The sequence below is a fragment of the Saccopteryx leptura genome, chromosome 1 (assembly GCF_036850995.1).
Source record: "Saccopteryx leptura isolate mSacLep1 chromosome 1, mSacLep1_pri_phased_curated, whole genome shotgun sequence".
NCBI lineage: Eukaryota > Metazoa > Chordata > Mammalia > Chiroptera > Emballonuridae > Saccopteryx > Saccopteryx leptura.
Genome location: NC_089503.1, coordinates 95221306 through 95232877, shown reverse-complemented (window position 1 = coordinate 95232877; position 11572 = coordinate 95221306). Strand labels below are relative to the sequence as shown.

The window sequence follows — 11572 nt, the reverse complement described above, 5'->3', positions numbered from 1 at the left end:
TCTTTGTTGCAGCACCTTAGTTGTTCATTGTTTGCTTTTTCATGTGTGCCTTGATCAGGGGGCTACAGTAGAGCGAGTGATCCCTTGCTCAAGCCAGCGACCTTGGGCTCAAGCCAGAAACCATGGAGTCATGTCTATGATCCCACTCTTGAGCCAGGGACCTCATGCTCAAGCTGGTGAGTTCACGCTCAAGCTGGATGAGCCTGTGCTCAAGCCAGTACCCTTGAGGTTTCAAACCTGGGTCCTTTGCATCCTAGGCTGACACTTTATCCACTGTGCCACCACCTGGTCAGGCAAGGCTAACAGTTCTGGGACTGTTCTTCCACCACTGATTAAGACAGAGTGGCAGGTATTAGCAACATTTATTTAGCCTCCTGAGATTTCTGGGCAGACTTGGTGACTCTGCCAGCTTCAGCTGCCTTCTTGTCCACTGCTTTGATGATGCCCAAGCAACTGTTTGTCTCATGTCATAAACAGCAAAATGACCCAGAGGAGGGAAGTCAGAGAAGCTTTCAACACACATGGGCTTGCCAGGAACCACACTGATGATGGCAGCATCTCCAGATTTCCAGAATTTGGGACATTCTTACAGCTTTTTTCCAGAACGACAATGTTCTTCATCTCAGCAAACTTGCAAGTGGCAGTAGCTGTGTGACAATGCAGCACAGGTGCATATTCAGCACTGATTTGGTCTGGATGGTTCAGGATAACCACCTGAGCTGTGAAACCAGCTGCTTGATGGGTCATTTTGGCTGTCACTAGCCACACTGTGTCATGAACATCTTTGATAGACACATTCTTGATATTGAAGCACACATGGTCCCTAGGAAGAGCTTCATTCAAGTTTATAATGCATTTCAATAGACTTTACTTCAGTTGTAACACTAATGAGAGGACAGATAACCATTATACAGGGTTTGGGAATACCAGTTTTCACAGGGATAGTACCAATATCATCAATTTTGTAGACATCCTGGAGAGGCAGGAGCAAAGGCTTGAAATCCTAAATTCTCCTCTGAAAACAGGGAGTCCCTCTATTCATCTGGATCATGTTTCAATATTTCATCTCACTAAATAGCAAGCCATCATGAGGATGCCTTGAGCAGGGCTCCATATCACTCAATACTGCTCTTGCAGTATCATTGCAGAATAGCCAGAGAAGGGACAGTGTGGATGGGCCATTTTTTTTCTGTCCAAAATCCTGTTTTCTCTTGGCCTCATGATGTCTCTATTTCAGCCACAGTGTATATCTGAGCCTAACATACCAAAAGAAGTTAGAATGAGGGAAGTGAGTCTGAGTGTGGATGGGAAGCATGATAACTATACAGGACCATACAAATATGATTTTTTGGCCCACATTTTCATTTGTTAACTTATGGGATAAATACATACTGAATTGATTAAACTCCTTTTCATTAGTTGCCCCTAGGTTTCAAAACTAGTACTTAGCTATTTTTAAAGAATTTCCAAATGATTATTGTATTTCAAAAGATGCTCTTCTATATATTGTGCTAATATGTGCAGCCTATATTTCTGACCTAATATTTCCTTCTATTTGTATGGGCCATACTATTTCTTTGATAGATATTCACCATCCTGAATTCTCAATTTCTAAAAAAAATGCGGTTATATGAAGTACTAGGTGAGTGGTCAGAGCAGGCTGGGGTGTGAATACTTCAGGCTCTCACAAGGGATGACCCTTCGCCCAGGGCTTTCTTATTTATTGATGTCTGACCAGTAACCACAAAGCCATAAACTCGTCCTCCTGAATACTGATTAAACCTTTCTAATTCTCTTTATTTTTTTTTATCATCACCACAACATCATAGTCCATCAGGATTTCTGGAATAATTTTCTAACCAATTAGTTCTATATCTACTCTTTCCACTGAATATCCATAATATAACCAAACTAATCTTTTTAAAAAATTTTTTTATTAATTTTAACTTATTATGTTATCAAGGATTCAAGTGTCCCACTCAACATAACTTTCTCACCTCCACCCTGTTTGTCCCCCTCCTGCTAATTTCCTCCTCTTTCCCTCTGGGATTTGCTGTCCTGATATTTGTTTCTATGTGTTATGTATATATAATTTCACTAATCCCTTCACCTTCTCTGATCCCATCCCCTCATCCCCCTTCCCTCTGACAGCTGTCCCTCTGCTCCCTGTGACACTGCTTCTGCCTCTACTCTATTCCTCAATTCACTTTGTTCACTCGATTCCACATATAAAATGAGATCACGTGATATTTGTCTTTCTCTGCTGGGCTTATTTCACTTAGCATAATAATCTCCAGGTCCATCCATGCTGTCACAAAAGGTAAGATTTCCTTCTTTTTCATGGCCGCATACTATTCCATTGGGTATTTATATCACAGCTTTTTAATCCACTCATCCACTGACAGACATGTGGGCTGTTTACAGATCTTGGCTATTGTAAACAATGTTGCAATAAACATGGGAATGCATATCTTCTTTTGAATCAGTGATTTGGTATGCTTAGGATATATTCCTAAAAGTGGAATAGCTGGGTCAAAAGACAGTTTTATTTTTAATTTTTTGAGGAAACTTCATATTGTTTTCCACAGTGGCTGCATAAGTCTGCATTCCCACCAGCAGTGCAGGAGGGTTCCCTTTTCTCCACACCCTCACCAGCACTTATTGTGTGTTGATTTTTTAATGAGCGACATTTTGACAGATGTGAGGTGGTATCTCATAGTGATTTTAACTTGCATTTCTCTGATGATTAATGATGTTGAACATTTCTTCATATGCCTATTGGCCATCTGTATGTCCTCTTTGGAGAAGTGTCTATTCCGTTCTTTTGCCCATTTTTTAATTGGATTATTTACCTTCCTGATGTTGACTTTTAGAAGTTCTTTATAAGTTTTGGTTATTAAACCCTTATCAGATGTATCAGCGAATAAGTTCTCCCATTATATGAGTTGTCTTTTTAGAAGACTCCTTGTTTATGGAGTCTTTTGCTGTGCAAAAGCTTTTTAGTTTGATATAGTCCCATTTGTTTATTTTGTCTTTTATTTCTCTTGCCTGTCAAGATAAATTAGCAAAAATATTGCTACAAGAGATATTGGAGAGTTTACTGCCTATGTTTTCTTCCAAGATGTTTATAGTTTTACGATTTACATTTAAGTTTTTTTACCCATTTTCAGTTTATTTTTGTGAATAGTGTAAGTTGGTGGTCTAGTTTCATTTTTTTGCATGTACCTGTCCAGTTTTCCCAACACTTTTTATTAAAGAGACTGTCTTTACTCCATTGTATGCTCTTACCTCCTTTGTCAAATATCAGTTGACCATAAAGGCCTGGGTTTCTTTCTGGGTTTTCTGTTCTGTTCCATTGATCTGTATGCTTGTTCTTATGCCAGTACGAAGCTGTTTTGAGTACAATGGCCTTGTAGTTTAACTTGGTATCAAGAAGTATACCTCCCACTTTATTCTTCATTTTCAGAATTGCTGAGGCTATTTGTGTTCTTTTTTGGTTCCATATAAATTTTTAGAATATTTGTTCTATATCTTTGAAGTATGTCATTGGTATTTTAATGGGAATTGCATTGAATTTATAGATTGCTTTGGGTAATACAGACATTTTAATGATGTTTATTTTTCCTCTCCATGAATGCAGTATGTGCTTCTACTTGTTTGTACTTCCTTGATTTCTTTTTTCAATATCTTATAATTTTCTGGGTACAAGTCTTCTACCTCCTTGGTTAAATTTACTCCTAGGTACTTTATTTTTTTGGTTGCAATAGTGAAGGGGATTGTTTCCTTAATTTATTTATCAGACAGTTTATTGCTGTTGTACAGAAATGTTGTACTGATTTCTGAATATTAATTTTATATCCTGCCACTTTGCTGAATTTATATATCAGGTCCAGTAGTTTTTTGACTGAGGCTTTAGGGTTTTCTATGTACAGTATCACGTCATCAGCAAATAATGATAGTTTTACTTCTTATTTTTCAATTCGGATGCCTTTTATTTCTTATTCTTGTGTTATTGCTCTGGCTAGGACTTCAAGAAATATATTAAATAAGAGTGGTAGAAAGGGAGAACCCTGCCTTGTTCCTGATCTTAAGGGGATTGCTTTTAATTTTTTCCCATTGATTATGATGCTGGCTGTGGGTTTGTCATAGATAGCCTTTATCATGTTGAGGTATGTTCCCTGTATGCCCACTTTGCTGAGAGTATTGATCATAAATGGAGGCTGGATTTTATCAAATGCTTTTTCTGCATCTATTGATATAATCATGTGATTTTTTTACCTTCTGTTTTTTATGTGCTGAATCAAATTTTTGATTTATGAATATTGTACCAGCCTTGCCTCCCCGAATAAATCCCACTTGGTCATGATGTATGACTTTTTAATGTATTGCTAGATCCGTTTTCCTAATATTGTGTTTAGAATTTTAGCATCTATGTTCATCAGGGATATTGGTCTATAGTTTTCTTTCAATGTAGTGTCTTTACCTGGGTTTGGAATGAGGATCATGGTTGCCTCATAAAAGGAGCTTGGATGTCTTCCCTCCTCTTGAATTTTTTGAAATAGCTTTAGAAGGATAGGTGTTAGTTCTTCTTTGACTATTTGGTAAAAATTTGCCTGTGAATCCATCTGGTCCAGGACTTTTGTTTGTTGGTAATCTTTTGATAACTCTTTCAATTTCATTTGTTGTAATTGGTCTGTTTAGGTTTTTTGATTCTTCCAGATTGAGTTTTGGAAGATTGTATGTTTCTAGGAATTTATCCATTTCACCTAGGTTGTTCATTTTTTGGCATATAGATCTCAATAGTATTTACTTGCAATCCTTTGTATTTCTGTGGTGTCAGTTGTTACTTCTCCCTTTTCATTTCTAATTTTATTTATTTGAGTCTTCTCTCTCTCTTTATTTTGATGAATCTGGTTAAAAGTTCATCAATCTTGGTTAACTTTGTAAATAACCAGCTCTTGGTTTCATTGATTTTTTTTTGTACTGTGGTTTTAGCCTCTATGTCATTTATTTCTGCTCTGATCTCTATTTCCTTTCTTCTACTTCCTCTAGGCTTATTTGTTGTTCTTTTTACAAGCAGTGTTAAGGTGTTTATTTGAGCTTTTTTTTTTGCATCTTAAGGTATGCCTGTATTGCTATGAACTTCCCTCTAAGGACTGCTTTTGCTGTGTCTCATAAATTTTGAGTTGTATGTTCATTTTCATTTGTTTTAAGAAAAATTTTTATTTCTTCCTTCATCTCATTGTTAACCATTTGTTTTTTAATAACAGGCTATTTAGCCTCCAAGTGTTTGAATGTTTTTCAGTTTTTCTATTGTAGGTGATTTCTAGTTTCACACCATTGTGATCTGAGTAGATGCTTGATATGATTTCAGTCTTCTTAAATTTGTTGTTACTTCTTTTGTGTTTTAACATGTGGTCTATCCTAGAGAATGTACCATGAGCACTTGAAAAGAATGTATATTCTGCAGCTTTGGTGTGAAAGGTTGTGAAGATATCTATTAAATCCAGTTGCTCTAGTGTGTCATTTAAGGCCATTGTTTCTTTGTTAATTTTCTGTGTGGAGAATCTATCCATTGATGTTAGTGGAGTTTAATATCCTCACTATTATAGTATTTCTGTTGATCTCACCCTTTAGGTCCATCAAAATCTGCTTTATACATTTTGGTGCTCCTATATTAGGTACATAGATATTTATAATGATTATATTTTCCTGTTGGATTGTTCCCTTTATCTTTATGTAGTGACCTTCTTTTCCCCTTAATATCGCCTTTCTTTTAAAGATTATTTTGTCAGATAAAGTATTGCTACCCCGGCAATAAATTTTTTAAAATTTATTTCCATTTGCGTGAAATACTTTTTTCCATCCTTTCACTTTCAGTCTATGTGTATTTTTTGTTCTGAGGTGGGTCTCTTGTAAACAGCATATGTATGGATCTTATTTTCTTATTCATGCAGCTACCCTATTTCTTTTGATTGGAGCTTTTAATCCATTTACATTTAAGGTTATTATTGGTATGTAGTTGTTTATTGCCATTTTATTCTTTAAATCTATAATCCTCTTTTTCTCAATTTATTTTTTCTTTGCTCTTTTTCTGCAAGCCTCTTAACATTTCTTGCAGTACTGTTTTGGTTATAATAAATTCTTTGAGTTTTTTTGTCTGGGAAGCTTTTTTATTTCTCCTTCAATTATAACTGATAGCTTTGCTGGATAAAGAAGTCTTATTTTTCAGTTTCTGTTTTGCATCACTTTGAATAGTTCTTGCTAATCTCTTCTGGCCTCAAGTGTTTCTGTTGAGAAGTCAGATGTCATCCTTATGGGGGCTCCTCTGTAGGTAATTAGCTGCTTTTCTCTTGCACCTTTTAGTATTCTTTCTTTGTCTCTTAGCTTTGGCACTTTAATTATGATGTGTCTTGTTGTAGGCCTCCTTGGGTTCCTCTTTAATGAGACTCTCTGTCCTTCCTGAACTTGTGTGACTTTTTCCTTCATCAATTTAAGGAAATTTTCAGCTATGGTTTTTTCAAACAGGTTCTCTATCCCTTGTTCATACTCTTCCCCTTTAGGAAACCTTACAGTGGGCATGTTGTTCCTCTTCATATTGTCACAGAGGTCTCTTAGAGTTTCCTCAGTCTTTTTGAGCCTCTTTTCTTTTTGCTGCACTGCTTCTGTGCTTTCATTTCTCTTGTCCTCTGAATCACTGATACAGTCCTCTGCTTCATCCAGCCTGCTGTTGATTCCTTCTAGTGCAGTCTTCTTTTCTGATATTGTATTTGTCATTTCTGTTTCCTTTTTATTATTTCAATATCCTTTTTGATGCTTGCTATCTCTTTATTTAGGTGCTCATTATATTCATCCATTGTTGCTCTAAGATCCTTGAGCATCTTAAAAATCATTATTTTAAACTCTGCACCTGGTAGTTCGGTTATTTCCATTTCATTTAGTTCTTTTTCTTGGGATTTCTCTTGTTGACTCATTTGGGTCGTATTTCTCTGTCTGCCCATTTTGTCTGTTTATTAGGTAGCACTATCAACATTTTTACGTTGTCTTTATGAGAAAAATGGGCTCAGTGGTACTACCCTCCAGGCCACCTGTTTACCTTGTTTTAGGAATACTTCTTGAGGGTCTATTTTCCCTCTTGTTGTATGTGAATATTGAATGCTGTTGGTCCTTATGTGAGTACAGTTATCCCTTCATGCTAGCTGGCTCTAGGGGTCAACCTTTTTTTTTTTCAGAGACAGAGAGTCAGAGAGAGGGATAGATAGGGACAGACAGACAGGAACTGAGAGAGATGAGAGGCATCAATCATCAGTTTTTCGTTGTGACACCTTAGTTGTTCATTGATTGCTTTCTCATATGTGCCTTGACCGTGGGCCTTCAGCAGACTGAGTAACCCCTTGCTCAAGCCAGTGATCTTGGGTCCAAGCTGGTGAGCCTTGCTCAAACCAGATGAGCCCATGCTCAAGCTGGCAACCTTCGGGTCTCAAACCTGGGTCCTCCACATACTAGTTTGATGCTCTATCCACTGCGCCACTGCCTGGTCAGGCTCTAGGGGTTAACCTTGGTTGTGTGTATTACATGCTGTGCAATGTCTGTCTAGTTGGGCATCCTTATTCTACACAGTGTCTAGTGCCTGCTTGACTCCTCTTTAGGGCATGCTGTTTTTTTAGTCAGCTGAGTCTAGGGTTGGTGCTGTCTGCCACCCAGTACCAGTTGTGTTGGCTCTAGATCTTCTTGGGTAGGCATCAGCTGTTGTTTTTAACCCACTGTGGGTTACCTGTCTAAACCTACTGCTCTTTTCACTGTTTGTATCTGTGTTTTCTGTGTCTAGGTAGTGTGGAAGGGGTCAACCTGTGTATAAAAATCAGCTTCCTCCTCCTTAGAGATGACAGCAGCTCTGTCAAAGCCCCAAGCTCTGTAATATTTGTCTTCACTTTTCAGCTGCTCCACTTCCTATTGCAGCTGCCTGGTCTTCCCACAGAGTCTTCTGTAGAAAGACTATAGGGTGGGCTCAGAATGGCCTCACCCAACCAACCCCTCTACAAGTTGCATGCTTGATGTATTAGGGCAGCTGAAGTTGTGAATACAACAATAGTGGGACCACCTATTTCAGGGGTTTCTTAGTCAGGAGCTCAGTACAGGAATGTGGCCCTTAGTCCAGAGCTTAATCCCTCAGCCACTGCTGTATATTCAAATGTTATTTCTCCCTAACAAGGTAAGCAGCAGGTTTAGATCGAATAGGGCCGACATCCCCCTCTGCAGAAGTTCTTGCAGCTGATGAGACCCTGGTCTCAGGGAGGAAGTTTGAGAGAGTCCTCTCCTGGCACTGACTGTGCCCCCAACCCCGATGGTGGCTATGCCCCTCGACCAGATCTAACAATAGGCTGACAGGGCCCACATGTTAAATGTCCATGCTCCAAGCCTCTCTCCCTACCCCCTGTAGAATCTAGCCTAGCAAAGCAGGATATCTAGCACCTGGGATGGCTGACTGTGAAGCTCCACTCTATTCAATGCACATAAACCACTGTGGTGGTGCTGATCACAGAGTGCAGAACTTGCCTCAGCTGAGCCAGGTGTGAGGAGCCCTTCCTTTGGATTCCACTGTAGGAAGGGTTGTTAGGTCCTGAACTGATGCTTTCCACTGCTGGCCCCTGGATCTGCCAGCCCTGGGCCTCCCTGGCAGGAACCTGGTGCAGACCAGTGGGTGACACTGCCTGTAACCAGCCCTCAGGAACCTTCTTGGAGCTAGGAACAATTCAGAGTTTGTGGCTGCCTCTGCTCTGCCCAGATGCACATGGAAATACCAGCTGCACACCTAGGCTGGCTTTTACTCACTCTGGTCTGGGGGGCAGGTCTGCTTGAAAGGCAAGTTTCCCTGAGTCCAATCTCCAGCAGCCTCTGTCTGCTGGCTGCTTGTTGGGCTTGGCTGCTGAAGAAACCTCTCCTAGAGTCTAGGTCCCCAAACTTTTTACACAGGGGGCCAGTTCATTGTCCCTCAGACCATTGGAGGGCTGCCACATACAGTGCTCCTCTCACTGACCACCAATGAAAGAGGTGCCCCTTCCGGGAGTGCAGCGGGGTGCCGGATAAATGGCCTCAGGGGGCCACATGCAGCCCACGGGCCGTAGTTTGGGGATGCCTGGTAGAGCCTGCAACAATTCAGGGATTAAGAAGGGTGGTGAGTGTGACTCCTCTCGGCCCCAGGTATCAGTCTGTGCAGACATTTTTTGCAGACTTCAGTAGGGTGTGGCTCCAGGAGTCTTGTAGGTGTGGCCTCTGAGACTCAGAGGTGTGGTCTGCTGCTCTTTTAATAGTTCTACTGAGTCTACAGTGAGGTGGAAGCACCAGTCTTAGAGTTGGGAGTGTACTGGCGAAATCTTCGGCCTCAACACAAGAAAACTGAGTCAATGACACACCCCCTGCTTCCTGGCCTCTCAGAACACACCTGTCACCATTACTGGAGCAGGAGAGACTGCTGAGGGTAGAGCAGTCGCTTTCCTCCAGGCTGATGCTGCACAGAGGCGACGCTCTTGCCAAGAAAAACAGTGACTGCGTATTGGAGAATAACTCAACATAAAGGTTCCAGTGGTGGCCGTCCCCCACAGTGTCTCTCCCTGGGCCTCCCACTTTACACTCTCTTTATGCAACTCTAGTTATCTCAACATCCCCTCCACTGGAGCCCCAGGCTGTGAACAATATTTTCTGCGCAGGCCATTTAAGACAGAGCCTGCATCTCCAAGAGTTCCATCTCTTACTTGCAGACAGAAACCTGGCTCTTTTCACCTACAAATGCTGTGTGAGTGCCTCTTCTAGGCTCTGGGGCTCTAGAATGGGGCTCCAGGACTGGGACCGAGGACCCACACCTCACAGGGCGAACCTTCCCGCAGTGAGAGTCCCTCCAGACCCTCATCCACCACTTGCTCCTGGGAGCTGGTCAGTCCCCCTGTGTCTCTGCCATTCCTACCAGTCTCAGTGTGGCTTCTTCTGTGATCCTTGGTTATAGATTCTTCTTCTTTTAGTCCAAAGCTGGTTTTTCAAGATGACTGTTCTTAAGTTAACTTGCAGTCCAATTTGCTCCTGGGAGGTGGCAGTTGGAACATCCACTTACTCTAACACTATCTTGGAATCTCCTTAACCAAATTGATCTTTGAAAGACTAAACTTTTAGAGAATCAAGGCTATAGTTGAATCTGTCAATGATTTTCCCTTGTCTTTAAAATCAGGCCTCAAATCCTTAATGAGTCTACATGGCCCTTCACACCTGAGATTTCTTTACTCCTCCAACCTTACATTGGGCAGTTCCTCACACCAATCTTCTATTTCTTCAATATTCCAACCTTTCCATGTTGGGGCTTCCCATGCACAATGCACTTTTTTGTTTTTTTCTGATAAACTCTTCTCCCAAACTCTTTGCCTGACCTGGGGACAGTATCCTGGCATGGGTAGGTTCTCAGAGGTATTTAGTCCATGATTAAATCTCATAATCATACAACACTGGGCAGAGGCCTTTCACAGACTGAGTAAAAGGCAAAGGTGGATTTATTTGATCTGAAAGTCTTCAGTATATCCTGTACACACACACACACATACCATTGTTAAAAAAAAGTTTCAAAATATAATAAAATTTAGTTTGCAAATATTTGTAGGCTGTCAATTAACCCTTGGATCTAATGTTTTATTTTATAATATTTCAAATTATAGTTCAAACATGAATTGTGTCTTAATAATTCCTAGGAGGTTAAAGAAACTTTCATTAAAAACATTTAAGCTGCAGCCCTGGCTGGTTTGCTCAGTGGTAGAGTGTCAGCTTGGCATGTGGATGTTCTGGGTTCAATTTCAAGTCAGGACACCCTGGAGAAGCACCCGTCTGCTTCTCTACCCTTCCCCTCTTCCTTCTTTCTATCTCTCTCTTCCCATCCCACAGCCAAGGCTCCATGGGAGCAAAGTTGGCCTGGGTGCTGAATATGACTACTCCATGGCCTTCACCTCAGGTGCTGGAATGGCTCCTGTTGCAATGGAGCAACACCTGAGATGGGCAGAGCATCACCCCCTGGTGGGCATGCTGGGTGGATCCTGGTCGGGCCTATGCAGGAGTCTGTCTCTCTGCCTCCCCACTCTCACTTCAGAAAAATACAAAAAAAAGAGGAAACATTTAAACTGCATTCATTGCTAGTGTTGCTATTTCACGGTAGGCAGATCACTTTCCTTAACAAGTGATTTTAGTAAAAAGGATATCCTAATTCACTTGGCTGGTTCAATGACATTGCAATAGTTATTAATAAAATAACTCTACTGTGTAATGTAATTCGGGTTCTATTAAGTGGTCATTTACTGGTGATCTGTAGATCAGAACCAGCCCATAAATATTGTGTTTAGCCTGTACAGAATTAAAATAATATTTGAAGCAGTCTTTAAAATTTTGGAGAATGAAAATAACTGAGGGTTCTAGCTTCTTTAAACCCGGGAGATTCTGACCACTTGGGATTTGTAGTCCCTTCCTGGCAATAAGGAGCAGGAGTCTAGTTAAAGGAAGAGCATGCATTAGAATCTCCTGGAGACCTTGTTAAGCCATTGCA

The 11572-nt window shown here is 40.6% G+C and overlaps 1 pseudogene; it reads right to left on the bottom strand.

Moving 5' to 3' along the window:
- Positions 1–362: 362 nt before the first annotated feature.
- LOC136388096 (elongation factor 1-alpha 1 pseudogene) lies at positions 363–6777 on the bottom strand (annotated as a pseudogene).
- Between the last annotated feature and the right edge of the window lie 4795 nt (positions 6778–11572).